The sequence below is a fragment of the Meleagris gallopavo genome, chromosome 11 (genome assembly GCF_000146605.3).
Source record: "Meleagris gallopavo isolate NT-WF06-2002-E0010 breed Aviagen turkey brand Nicholas breeding stock chromosome 11, Turkey_5.1, whole genome shotgun sequence".
In the NCBI taxonomy this organism is placed as follows: Eukaryota; Metazoa; Chordata; class Aves; order Galliformes; family Phasianidae; genus Meleagris; species Meleagris gallopavo.
The window spans coordinates 17,491,906-17,506,723 of record NC_015021.2 but is presented as its reverse complement, the minus strand read 5'-3'; the positions used below and the strand labels follow the sequence as shown (position 1 = coordinate 17,506,723).

Genomic DNA, 14,818 nt, shown 5'->3' with positions numbered 1-14,818 from the left:
AAAAAAAAAAAATAACAAACAAACAGGAAAACCCAACCAGACAATACATCTCCAACACAGACAGGCTTCCCCCTACTTTCTCAGGCTGACTAGAGAACCCCAATTAAGGAATCCACGTGTACCCCACCTTGCTTTTAGAAGATGGAAAACAGCTTGTGAAAGTATAGAAAACTAGGGATCAATCCAGAAGAATATGTAAGCATATTATAGTCCCATTGACTTCAATTGCTTAAGTGATTTGTTGGAGCACAGCCAGTACAACAGTGCCTTGCAAGAGCAAGGCCATTAAGAACAGTCAGCAGTTTCCTTCTGTGGGCTGTGAGGGTCTGCTTGCAGGCTAAGTTTTTAAAAACAACCTCCTTCTGTCTTTGAGTGCCCTCTATGGATTTACGACAGCACACAAGGAAGGCTCATGAAAAAAATTTTAAGGGACTGTGATTAAAGAAAAAGAAAAAAAAAAAAAAGAAGACATCTGCTCCACCCACAAGACATTTGTTAAATTACAGCATATATTAACAATTCTACAGATACCAATGCAGTATCAGTTACCCACTGCTGCAAGAACAAATACTCGATTGTGCTCCTGCACAATACGTAAGCACTGCTGTTGCTAGACCGGTTCAGAATGAATTTTCCCTTTATTAGGAAAAGTAAGGTAATCTGCTCTCCTTTGTAACTCCAGCCACGCAGAAGAGAGGAGACTAAAGATAAGAAAGTGTGTTTAAGAGAAGTATGCCAAGTCAAGGGAAATGATAGAGGGATTGCGCTTACACACACTTAAAGCAAACAACTGCAAAATCATGACTGTACATTAAGCCTAAGAAGAGTGATAACAGCACACGTCTGGGTGTTTGCCCTCTGAACGATATACTCGTATTTTCCTTTAGGAAGCAAAGACTTTGGTACTTGAAAACAAATCAAGAAAACCCCACACTGCACTGAAAACACAGAAATTTTGTGCCTCCCCCATTCCTTTCTGAAGCTGACGCACACTAAGGATCCATGCATCATGTAGATCATACGGCTTTCCCAAAATGTTCTGTCAAAAGGTCCAGTTATTAATATATCCACGCTGTGAACTGATGTGTTATATTATAACAGCTCTCAATAAAGCGAATATGGATTTACACATTAGACAATAACAGCTCCAAAAGGAGCTGTTAAAATACCACTGAATAAAAGAACACTTAATGTAGACATTCAATGGACTGCAAAAACGGATACCTAACAAATACTGTAAATGCACGTAACTGTAATTACTAATTCTAAATTTTCATACCAAATTTTCGTCCACTATTTATGAGAAGTAAAAGAGATAAATCATTGAGTGTCCTTACCAGAACTACTCTCTGAAACCCCACAAAATTGTGATGTGGCAGCAGTACAGCCCCTGGTATTACACCACCTGTAACACAAACCATATTATGATAGTTTCTATCAATACTTATTTTAACAGATGATAAAAGGATAAAAGCTATTTTTCCACCAGTCTTTTTAGAGAAAGCATTAAAATAACATTCAGTTTCCTGTGGATCATGATATATTTTTATGCAACAAAAACAAATAAACAAAAATTAAAGACCATCTTTTTGGTTACTTACATGGAACACGCTTTAAAAAATTACAATTTTACTCTCTTCTCACCCTTAGTTGATGATAAAACCCCAGCACAGAACAGAGCATTCACTTCAATTTCTCTTCTTTCTGTCTGCTCATACAGACAAATGGGAACTTTGAGAGGATCCAGCTTACAAATGGCACAGTACTGATGTGGCAGCTTTATTCAGTCTTAGTCCAAGTATACAACTAAAATATTTCAGCAGTAAGTCGACAAATAGGAAACACAAAGTCTCTACCAACCCATCCGGTGCTTCTCATAACTGACTACTGCAGAGTGAAGTTTAACATCAGCCAATTAAGAAGAGCAGTTCTATGGAAGAATCCTTAGGATATCCTCACAGAGTTAATTTCCACAAGTGACTTCAAAGCTTAACTGCTCCCTAGGACTTAAGTACATTATATACCTGTGATCAGAACAATTACTGATCACACCTTTATGTAACACAGAGGTTCCTACCACGGATATTCATTGCAGATGAAATCACTGGAGAGAAATCTAACATAAACTAAGGGATTAAGGAGAAGGGCTTGGAGGTAAAAGAGCAGGAACACTGCCTGGGCACAACAACAGAAGAATCACCTATCAAAAAAAATGCTGTTTGAAGCAAAATGTAGTTCATGGAACAAAAACCTCTCCCAGATGGACGAAGATGAGGAAAACAGCATTTTTTTTTCTAAATACTAAGCTCCTGCCATAAAGGCTGACAAATGCATTACAGCCAACATTCAAACTTTCCAAATACCTCCTTAAAACCAGGGCCAAACCCAAAAAAGGCAACTCGTGCTTTCAACAGCAGGCAGCACTAAGAATTCACGTCACCTTCAGACACTATGAACCCCTCCAGTACTCTACGACCAAGTTACCCAGTTGGGTGAGAAGTCAATGGTGGCAGAGATCAGCAGCTTCCTAATAACGCACATCAGTTCATTCATTACTGCCCTGCCACTTCTTGGAAAACCCCTCCCATCCACCACTGTGGATTGGACAAGTGTCCCACTCCCGCCCTGTAGCAACACGCACAGACACAGCTGAAGCTGAATGGGAGGTCCTGACCTATATTACTGCAGTTACAATTCCCTGCTCAGATATTATGCGCTACTCTGATCACTTCCTGCAAACTTAAGCGTACGTACCAAGTGCACTGATAACACTGGACTTAAAAAATAATATTTTTTAAAAAATAACAAAACAAAAATAAGAGAAGTTTATAACACTTAGAGCATTTTAACTGCAAGATGAGTGATGGTGCAAAAGATCATTTCCCCATTCACTGCAGGGGAGTTGGACGAGGTGACCTTTAAGGGTCCCTTCCAATTGAAATGATCAGCACATGGGGCTGCTGCCATGCTGCCTCAGCTGGCAGGAGCGAATGGTACGTTTCAATATTTACATGCTTTGAACTTCTTGCATTCTGCATTAAGCGTTTATCATTCATTCAGAGCACTCGCTGTTTGAAGTAACTAATTGATATTACCCCCAAAATGATGCCAAATAGGAGAAAGAACAAGGAGGCCCTGAAGGAAAGCAGCGCGCTACCACATCCTGAACAGAAGCCAGTTCAAGAGGAATTCCTTTCCTCCCTTCAATTCCCCACAGAGCGCACATAAAAGCACAACACACACCGAACACCAGAAGCTCGCTGCTCTATTAGCCTTCCCTACAACAACAACAGGAAATCTGTTTACAGTTAACTAATTTGCCATGGGATGGAGAGGGTTGAGAGGCACGCGGTGAGAACTAAGCAGCACAGGGCCCAGCCAACCCGGCCCTTTGGGCATCTCGCCGCTGCCTTCACCTGCATCACACGGGAACCCCCAAGTCACAGACACCCTGGAAACAGCTGTAGCAGGTTTCAAATTAATGACTACAGTAAAATTTATGGCGTGTCCTGCAAAGCCTCGCATATGACACAGAACAGATGCAGGGCATGGGCACAGGCTGCCCAGGGAGTGATGGTCACCGAACCTGGAGACATTCAGCAACGGCGGAGTTGTGGCACTGAGGGGATGTGGGCAGCAGCTGGACGGTCAGACCGCCTGATCCCTGAGGTCTTTTCCAACCTTAATGCTTCTGTGACCTCACTTTTAATTGCGTTCCTACCAAGTGATGTGCTGAAATGGAGCACGTCACAGGGTGGAACTTCCCCTACTAGGTTTAACCTTCAGAGCTTCATTCTGCAGCAATGGTGCTGGTTTGTAGCTGCACGTGTTGTCTTTTATTTCTCTTTCCTAGGAGATGCCTAGCTTGAAATATCTCAGGGAAGCTGGAGGAAACACTTCATAAATAAACTAAACCGCAAATCTACAATCTTATTTAAAACAACAACAAAAACACTTGGGAGGAAGGGAACAGCTAATAAAGTGGGAAGGAAAAAATAATCAGCCTCAGGGAAAGGACAAGGACAGAAAATAATGCAAAAATGTGGATGCTCTGAAAACCCAGCACTTCACGTGACTCTAACTGGCAACCGTAATGATGGGATCTGTTATAGAAATGCTCACCGTGCAAGAATTTGTGCCTTGTGATCTTTCTTTCTGCAGTTTAAAACACACGTGTGTATTTTTAAACAGTATTTACTTCTTATGTATAAGTAGTATATACAAGAAGTACTTCTTTATATATATATATATAAAAGTTAATAATATATTTTATATATATAGTATAATTATATATATAGTTATAAATAATAACTAATATATATATATATAATATATATGTGTGTATGTGGAAACTATATATTAGTTTCCACATTTCAAAATTAATAACAGGGGGTGTATTTTATCAAACTACTGACACCTCCAACGATGCCCAGCGTAAATACACAATGCACGTTTTGGCAAAGAACAGCTACAGATGTGACAAATGATAAACCAAAGTTGATAGTGCAGTACATGGAAGCAGCAGGAGGTGCCCCAGGGGCTATCAGGCTGGGTCACCCCACTGCTAAGGCTGCTTCCAGCTCAGCCATGCTCCGGGAGCACATTCCTGCTCTATAGCACTGGCACCTATTCACTCATATCACTGTTTTGGGTTTTTTTTTTCCCCACCACATTTTAGTTTTGCTAACTGAAAGAAATACAGGGAAAAAAGCATGTCTTGCATTTCTCTAAATTAAAGGAACACAGCTACCCAAAGCAGACTGAGCATCCCTTATAATCATACTTTTACGTGCAACCTTCCCAAGCTTCTGGGCAGGCATTTCCATTATGGATTCTCCTTGTCCATGAATTATAACCAAAATCCTTAGTAACATTTGGGTTTGGGTTTTCTTAAGTCGATGCAATTTTGCTTTTAATAATCAAAACCAAAATGGATTTTTAACAAACAAATAACATTTCTGAAAAAATTGCCTGGGGTTTCGCTTGTTTTGATATTAAATCATGTACACTTGGAAAGAAAAAAAAAGAAGTAAATCATGTGCTCATAAAAAGCACTGATGTGTAAATTGAACATGGCCCATGAGGGAGAGAGAAATTATCCACTTTAAAGAAGTATTGTTTACTGCTTTCTTCCCCACTGGAGCGCCTGCTAATAATATTTGCCGTTGTTTTCTTACTGTGTGATGAGTATGGTTGTAACCAAGAATGCTGCTAAGGCGATGAAATGTGTGTGTACAGAAAAGGAACACAGTATTTGCTGACATTATATAAAAAACTCTATCTTGAACTTAGAGCAATGGATGTATTTTGGATATTCAGAACGCCCAATGCACAAACGAGCCCTTATTTTCACTCCGTCCTATGAGAGCAGCATAACTCCGAGGCTGATTTCCCTCTGTTTGCATAAAAACAAACGTTATCACGGTGAGATCTGATCTGCTCGCTGCCACTTATTCTTTCTAATCCCTCTGTTTCAGAGACTATCCAACCAACAAATGTCACCAGCAGAAAAACTGAAATTCAAGTAATGCATTAATAAAATAAAGGGCAGTTCATCCGTAACAATGAGATTGTTCCATTTTGTCCCTACAAACAGCATTATAAATTCCCTTTGGCCATGACAGAGATTAAAAATAATAATAATAATAATAAAAAAATAAAAATAAAACCAAAAATCTAACAGGAGAGGTGGTTTAAGAAAATCAAACTCCTGGGTTGAAAAACTCACATCAGTCTCCTAGAACTGCTCCACATAACATAAGCAAGTCTCCTTAAGTACGACTGTGCTTGATCCTAACTATTTTGCTGTAATTCCACAGCTTCCAAAGAGCACAAGTCAGCAATGCCTGAAGGCAGGCCGGGTTGCTGTCTGCTCCAATTGATCCCCTCCATTCACACTGCAGCAGAGGCTGAGGAGCCGCCAGGGCTGAAGTTTCACCATGGTAAGTTTCAAGTCTTTGGGTCAGTAACAATACTGAAGTTAACAGGCAGGAAAATATTATCTTGTAAGCTTCTAGCCCAAAAAGCCAACGTTTTCCATAAAGCCCCCCAGGATGGGGATGATCAGACATGGACTGACCTGCCAATGACAAGTAAAGCTTCACAGTTTTACATCCTTAAGTGCTGTATATAGTACTACAGAATGCTACTTGTTAGCAAAACAGTTATTCCAGGTTCTGACAACGAAAAGATAAAGTATAAGATCTCTATCTGTAGAATACTTAACGTTGTGCTTTGACCACCCCAAGGCAACATCCCAAGTGAACGCATCGCTCTTCTCCTCTTTAATCACTGTCAGTTCTGTAATCCGTCAGTTCTTCACTTCAAGAAGCCGTAAATTACCAGAGTAGATGGCATTTTCAAAGCCCAGTGATGGTGCTCAAAAGATTCTATATCTGAGTAGCTGCTGAGGGCACACATGGAGGCAGCGCACACATCTGGATGTGCACTGATGGATTTTTGGTTGATTCCTTGGCTGTAAAGGCCTGAAGACAGCTCTTCTAAACATCTTCCAAATACCCTGAGCAATCGTTATGTTTGTGGAAAGCCACGTCCAGACACACCGTGTCACAACAGACACTGATTTCTGGTGCTACTCAGTAAGTTCTGTGTTTATAGGAAACCACCATAGGAAAGCCAGGAGAAGCTGAAGAAGCATGTATGAATGTATTTAAGAAACATTAGAAAAAAATAAGAAGGAAAGAAGTAAAATATTCATTCAGATGGCAGACAACAATACATACATGCAAACAGAAACCCAGTCACCAACACAGCACATACCACCAAACTGAAAGACCCACTTCCAAAAGCTGCCTATTCCCTGCCTCTGCCTGCAGCCCTTCACTGGGCACACAAAGATGTTTTACATGTAAAGACTGCCCTTCCTACAGGAGTGCTCGCATGGAGAAGGTACACAAACACGGCATGTCTTGAATCACATGGAACTGAGGATGGAAAATACTGTGATGCAGGAGTTGGAAAAACACACAGGGTCAAAACCTGCAGAATAGGTAAAGGGCCACCAACTGCACCGAACAAGTGGAGGATAAGCCTTCAGCACTTGGCCCAGCAGTCGGGATCCAAAGGAGGCAGCACTGCAGAGAACTGCCCACCAAGGCACTGCTACCAGGCTGGCACTGACGGTTTGTGCTCATAGCTGCTCTAAGTGCTGGGAACACCTCAGTGCAGAGGTGCAGTGTGCTGCCCGCAGCCCCTCCACTGCTGTTCTGACACGTGAGCCTCACAGACAGCAGCCAGTGAGGTTTTAATCCAACAAGAGCAAACGCTTTCTAGGACACAGCTTAAATCCCTCAGGACAGCCAGCAAAATGAATAGTAGGCACTCCACAGATAGCAGGTAAGAAGCTTTTGCTCCTCGTGAGTTATTCACGTGAGTGCTCACAGCAGTTACCTGAACCACAGAACAGACACAGCACAGGCACAGCCCAGCAACTGCCCACCAAGCTCACAGGAACACATTTAATACTATGATACAACAGATGTGAAAATATCAGGCGTGTGCAATGTTAATGCACTTCTCACAACCTTCCCTTCTTACCACAAACTGGGATTTCAATCCAAGGGCAAAGCACTACACACTGACTTCCAGAGCAGTGAGAGCAGCAGTATGAGAGCCGCAGAGCAATGGGGCCGCGCTCACCTCCCAGAGCAAACCAGCCTAAACATGCCCCTGTATTTCACCTTGCACTCAGAGGAACACCCAGTGCTGACGCTGATTCAATAATTACAAACTAAGGTGATATGAGGCAGGCAGCACAATGCTGGCTTTCCTCTCAGGGCTTGGTTCAAGAGGAAGGCTTCTTTCTTAAAATAGGTTCCTCAAGTGCCATTTGCCTTCTTTCAAATCATCACTCAGCAGCAGTGCGCTTGAGAAAGACAACCAACCTGCCTTGGTGTTCCAGCCTCGGTTTGCACATAGGCCTGAATGTTACCGAAGAAATAATTTTCACAGTTAGACATGTATATGCAGAGGATTCGCACAGCACATGAATAAAACATGCCTAAAATAAGCAGAAAAAAATACTTAAAATATCCACATAACTATTAATTAGTTATTAATATTAGATCTCTGGTCTATTTCCCTTCAAATTAGCAATTAGCCACCCACTAGCAAAATGTCAATTGTAAAACAAGAGGCTGTATTTATAGTACAACCTACTTGGAGCTCTGAGAGACGTGTCAGCCACTGCTAACTACAATGCTCCTATTGTGTGCCTTCTGAATTAAACCCTTACACCTAACTCTCATTATAGGCAACTATACGTACTGAAGTCATATTGTATTTTTATAGTCTTTATTACATCACATGAGCTGGTACAGACATTCTTCCATACAGAAGTCTATTCAGAGAGGGGTCAAAAAAAAGTAGTGTGAAGTAATTCATCTGTATGAAGCTGCATAGGACGTGGACGTGGCTGTATCTTCAGGTTCCTGTGTAGCGATGAGGTGGGAGGAGTGGCCGTCCAGGAGATGCTAATAAGAAACTCTTGAATCTGATTTTATTATTTCCCATTTGGTGATGAGCTTTGACTATTGCAAGCAGCGTGTTATGGATGTAAAACTGCAATGTACTGCTAGATTTCCAGACTGTATTCACATCACAAAGTTACCAGTAGAAGAGAAATGACATCTCCAGTGATATTTCTTGTCAGTCAGTGGGGGAAAGGCACAGGCAACCACGGATAACCTGCACAGACTCACAGCTGCTCAGCTCAGCTGGGCATATCACACAAGGCCATGTCCTGACATCTCTGACCTCTCCAGCTCCTCTACTAGCAAGGAGAGGAGAAGAGCTCCCTGCTGAGGGGCTCTCCTCTGCAGCTTTTGGAAAACGATGCAGATAAGGATCTCGCTAGCAAAACTGGATTCCATAGGTCAGTAGTGGCCGTGGTGAGACAGGTGTTGAGGAAGATGGCCTATTCCACTCCATTTTCTTCAGTTTGTGATTTGCCTTGAAAACAACCCTCCTCCCCTTCTCTCTCCAGATACGGGACACCATCCCCAGAGGAAGAGGAGAAAAAAAAAAAAAAAGAGTACTCAGCAAAGGTGCACAGAGCAGGAGAGGTGGCAAGGCAAGTCCTGACAACATGCTCTGAGTCTTCTGCTGCCCTGCCAGAAAAGGGGACTTGTTGTGTTGGATGTGCCTAGGCACAGAGGAAACAGAAACGGAGAAAGAATTACACGGGAACAGCTCTCTAAATAACTCTTAGACCATCTCCGTGACAAGAGATGACCTGTGCTGCCATTTTGGCAGATACTGGTATGTGGTACAGTTTTTCAGCAGATTAAATTTGGAATAGTGAGAAGTCACTGAAAGACAGACTGGAAGTGAAACACAGCCATCACTGCTGCTCATCTCTCCGTGTAAAATCGTATTGCTTTCCATCAGCTAACAGGAGCAGTCTTCTTTTAACATCTTCCACAGAACTTCCTTCTTCAGCCCCCTCTTTTACGATAGAAAAAAAGTAATCCTCCTCTCAGCCTTGAGATGGACCCCAAACCAGGGCCCCTTGCCAACCACTTAATTTCTCATGCATTTATCTATTCGAAACCATCAATGCAAAGAAATGAGCTGTAGCAGCAAGCAGCTTTGCACATTGCTGGCTCACCTCGAAGCAATTGGGAATGATGGGAGTCCTGGATTACTAAGATCACCACTCACTATTGGGCAGGACAGCCTGCATTCTTTCTTTTCCTAAATTTCCTTTTTATCTCAAAAATTCACTTTAAGGCCACAGCCTTTAAAACCTAGAGGAGTCAGAAAAGAGGAAAGGAAACAAGTGCTGCAAGAAGAAACAGCACAGAAACCAGCCAAAATCCAGAGCCACTTTCATCACATGGGATATTTTTATATCCATTGTACACTGGCTCATTTATTTTTTCTAATAACCGTCACACATGTAAGCAGGAAAGCTGCAGGGTACTTTTAAAGGAGATAAGTAAGAAAAGACGAATGCAGTCCCATCCATATACCTTGCTGGGCTTTTCCTTTCATATGCTGAAAAATCTTTAAACCCTAAATAGATCATTCTAAACATTTCAGGATTAGGATGGGCTCAACCAGCTAAGTGAAATTTTCCATTATCACTGAATTACACTGAAGCCACGGCTGTGGGGATCAATGCATCCCATAGCCAGCAAGGAACTGCAGGGCCCAGGCTCCATCAGCCAGCTCGGCCCCCAGCTGCAGTGCCTCAACCAACCTTGCGAGGCCCCATGGAAAACACAATGGCACCAAATCAAGGCCCAGTTTATTTCAGTTTAGCTGCTTCTTCTCCAAGTCAGTTTGGAACTTGACCTGAGTTCCTAAATCTGCACAGGCTTTTAAAGGTTCTTCAAGAATTGATCAAAAATGTTATTTTCTGCCTCAGGTGAAGCAACCTCGCCTGTCTGTACAGAACAGCAGCAGTAGGTGAGCAGGAGGCAGACCAGACCACACACTGCCACAGCATTACTTACTTAGCAACACCTTCTTTGCCAAGAAGGAAACAGCCCTTGCAAGCAGGAAAGAGTTCATTGGGCTTTCCTGACCCGTTGCACATTATAGTCACAGGTCTATATCATATTTTTAAGTGTGAGAAGAAGGTAATAGCAGACCCACTTTTGTTCCTGCTTATTTAGAGAAGCAAACCATTAAGCCTGAGCTACCCCCGGCAACGCAATGAAGAACTGACCCAATTTCCAGACCCAAATGAGCAGCGTACACACAGCAGCACTTCTCACAGCACAGAGCTGCATTCCCACCTCCAGCACTACGAGCTCTGCCCCATCCTGCCCATCTCTTACAGGGCTACAAGGCAGGCAGCCTCCTCAGCCCCAACCCCTCCGGTGGTCATCTCTGCTACCAGAATGCAACATGCACTGATACAAACCCTTACAAGAACTGTGAGGTGGTTCTATGTGGATAATTACATCAAGGATGTACTAAGAACCACGTGCAATTAAAAAGCAACACATGCAACATACCACAGGGATTTCACTCATTTCATTGACATCCTGCTGTTCTATTTCAGGGAGCTCTCTTTTGGTCAAGGAACCTTCACAGCAATTAAAACCAGAAAGTATGAACATTATTATCACCACTATTTATTTGAACAGCAGCAGCATGCAGAAGATCCTTTTCCAGTACTGGGGCCACACTGCACTAACACTGCAGAAACATGTAAGGCTTGGCTCCTCTGCTGAACAGATCGTAATCTAACTAGACAAGGTTGACAAAAAAAGTAAGACGGCCACAACAACAAAAAATCTCCCATGTGCAACTTTTGTTGTTTTAATATATTTTACTTAGACCATCTGTTACAATCTTTCTTACTGATCAGGGTCCTGCAAACAGCCTGCATTGCCACTGCTGCATGTTGGGTCCACGTGGCACATCTCATTCAAAAATTTTTTATTATTACTATTATTTTCAAATCCTTCCCTGTGAGAGTTAAAAATCAAGTAGTTTTCAAAGACTCTGAAAGTGCTGAGATGCAGCATAGCATTTCCAGCTACTCTTGAAGTGCTTGATGCTTCTGCATTAGGATAAATACACTGCTGAACACTGACATCTTTCTCTAAGTTCAGTCATTTCTCCCCGGTCAGTGAAATTAAATATTTTCAATATTAAAACAGAGTTAAACACAAGTCCTTGGCTCATGTGCAGCAAGACTAGATAAGCAGCTGCATAACAATACTATTCAGTGCTTAGAAAAAAACTGTATACAAGTAGTAGTGGCAGCACATGTTTTCTGCTTTTTTTGTACCAACCCAGCACAGCCTCCTACAGACTCCCTTCCCCTCGTGGCCATGCACTGGGCAGGAACGTGGGCACAGAGCAGCACGGTGCCTGAAGGATGGAACAGCATCACAAGAACAAACACTGCTTCAGGTCCTGGCTGGGTCTGAGGTGAGGGAATTCCTTAGCAGCCGTATCTCCAGAGATGTACAGCCATTATCCTCATGTGAAGCAAAACATTGTGTGCACCTGCCTACTAGAATTCTCTCCATTCAGCAAATATCCAGTGGGTTTAGGTTCCTAAAACAGACGATTCCTAGATGTGATTAAAAAGCCACACAGCTTGCCCAGAGTTGGTTGCAGGTGACATGTAGACGCTTTTCCTGCACTGAAGTTTGCGCGTTAGATCCTACAGTCATAGGAACGTACAGTTCTTTCATTGTATATTAATAAAGGAAAAAGGCTTTCAGTGTATGACAGCTGAGGCACTGTGTAAGTACACTATGAATTTGAAGCAGAGCGAGCCACAAAATCTCTCTTCACACACACCAAAACATGTGTGGTGTCTGTACTGCACCACCTCCACAGGTACCCTGCAGCTCACTGAGCACACCAGGCTCACATATGCTGACCCAGAGCGCGCTGTGAGCAGCAGGCAGTCACGTCTCTCCCACCTTTGTTCCCAACAGGTCCTTTTAGCTGACCTCCAGGCAGCTCGCAGGGCAGGAGCCAGCGAAGATGCACGTGCGGGGTGGATACGCACCGACAGGCATCCATTTTCCAATGGAAGATTCCCAGGGAGGCAGTGCTGTTCAAACTGCAAACGAACATGCTGCCAGGGCAAGAAAATAACGGAGCAGAATGCTGCCTACAAACCACAGCAGCCTTTCCACCGGATGAGTTACAAGTCACAAAAATATGTGGAACAATTCATTTGGCTTAAGCTGCAGTGCGTTTTTCTTCAAAAGCAAGCACTGGGGTTCCTAACTCGTGACTCTTGCATACTTGAGATCTTTTTAAGTAGATGTCACCCACAGCTGTAACTTGGCACTTCCAGAAACACTCTCATCGAGCTTTGCCTTCGCTGACATTTCTCCTCTCATGCATTATGCAAAAAGTCCCAGATTAATCTTGGGATAATGACGGAAGCTTAAGAACCCCAAACAAGTATTTTTTCCATGGGTTTGCTGTGTAAAGCTTCAGAAGTTTAAGGAGGGAACACTTCTTTTCTATGTGTAAATTTAAAGATATTTGCATAACTGATTGATTTCCACATCAAAACAAAGATAAAAATAAAAGAAGTCCAAGACCTGTTACACATTTCTGAATTCGCTGACCTATGGTGTTAGTATTCATTAAAGTCTTCTCCCGACAGCAGGTTTTACCTCCATACGTGTTAAATTTCCTCATCTGCCGAAGGAGAACATTGCTGACAGATAGCTGATGCACAGTACAAAAATGAGGCTCCCTACTCTTTCACAGAAATCCTGCTGCTCCTGAAACAAATGGTGCTTGCTGGGAACACCACTGGTCACCCCTGGAGCCCAGCCTGCAACAACAAGCGCCCACCTCAACACAAGGGAGGCCTCTTTGCCTCCCATTTCATTACTGGTGGATTATCCCAAAATCTTACTCCCTTGATGGACGAGATCTGTTTTTCAGTTTCCAGCCTGAATACGCTCCTTGCCAAGATATATGCATTTTTTTCCTGGTGCTACCTTCAATGTAACAAAAAATACTTGTACTCACTCACTTTGGCAAGCCCTGATATATTTAGAGGAAGCAACTGTATGCCCTTTCAGAGTCCTCTTCATTTAAACAAACCAACCAGGCTCTCAGTGTCCTACTGCAAGGCAGCCTCTGCTCATCCCTCACCATTTCAGTCATCTCCTTCTGCATCTGCTCCACATTAGGTCTGTCCTTCCTGAACATGGCCTGCCTCATCCATTCATTGTCACGCACAGGGTGTCAGCAGTGTTGCCTAGCACACGAGCAGCAGTAACACTTTCTGATTTCTACTGTGAGTCAGCCCACACCTTATATCTACATTTTACAGAGCAGCAGGGTCCTAGTGAAAAGTTATCCTTGATTTAACAGGCTAATTACTCAACTGATTGATAAACTTTCTGTTCCTCTGTTGTTTTCAAGAGACCAGCAGCCAGGTCATGGCACTATTCACATCTATGCAGAAGTGCACAATCATGCCATTTTGTGCTATGAAATTTCAGCCCACTTTTTCCACTCAAGTCCTGAAGGCCATCTGGCTCCTCCTGCTCAGTACTCTGTTCCTCATCAGCTTTGACAGCACATCCGAACCTAACGTCATCAGCAAATTTTATTGCACATCCTACTTTTGAAGTCAAGTTAATTAGCAAATGCATTAAAGTCAGCCCAGTTCTTAACTTCCTCTAGGCTCAACAGCCCTCCTCTGATCACATAATAACGTGACCTCCTCTTTTGCAGGCGACCTCCTTACCCTAACAACTCTTCTACAATTCACAGTCTCTTAATGATGTCCTACGTACTGCTGGAGCAAGTGTTGTAACAGCACAGGCAGATTAGCTCGATTTTTTTCTCTAAAACCCACGTACAGCAACTTCAGAAAGGAAAGACAACGTGGATCCCACTGGAGGCATCCATGAAACTAACATGCTTACGTTCTGTCCACTGTGATTATATGTGTATATTATATTTATATACCTATGTGCACAGCCCTACTTACATGAATCCATAGCTATACAGACACACATCCATACACGTACCCACACAGAGGCAGCAACCCTTGCTCAGTTCCCTCTTGAAGCAAAGCCAGTGGCTCCAGAGTCCAAGACGTCAGCACACACTAAGGCACCCCAGGAGGCTGCAGTTGCATTATCCCAAATCCTTGACCATCCTATGATTCTGTGATAAAATATTCATTCTTCTTCCAGATAGCTACAGCATACTCCAACTACGGATAAAGTCCAACTAATGCAAGATGGAGTCAGCAGCTCGGTTAAGTCAGGCTAGGAGAAGGAAATTCAACTAAAATACCCTGGGTCACCACAGAGAAGACCGTGGAGCAAGAATGAATTAAAAA

At 42.8% G+C, this 14,818-nt stretch overlaps 1 protein-coding gene across 4 annotated transcripts in view; it reads right to left on the bottom strand.

Moving 5' to 3' along the window:
* Positions 1 to 14,818, bottom strand: part of TBL1XR1 (TBL1X receptor 1) — a 309,082-nt gene that overhangs the window by 29,010 nt on the left and 265,254 nt on the right. For 3 of the 4 annotated variants that reach the window (XM_019619130.2, XM_019619129.2, XM_010716874.3), the window contains one exon: positions 1,338 to 1,405. The exons of the other annotated variant lie outside the window; for it this stretch is intronic. The gene's annotated coding sequence lies outside the window, so the exon portion shown is untranslated. The remainder of the gene's footprint in view (positions 1 to 1,337; positions 1,406 to 14,818) is intronic. 4 annotated transcript variants of the gene reach the window in all.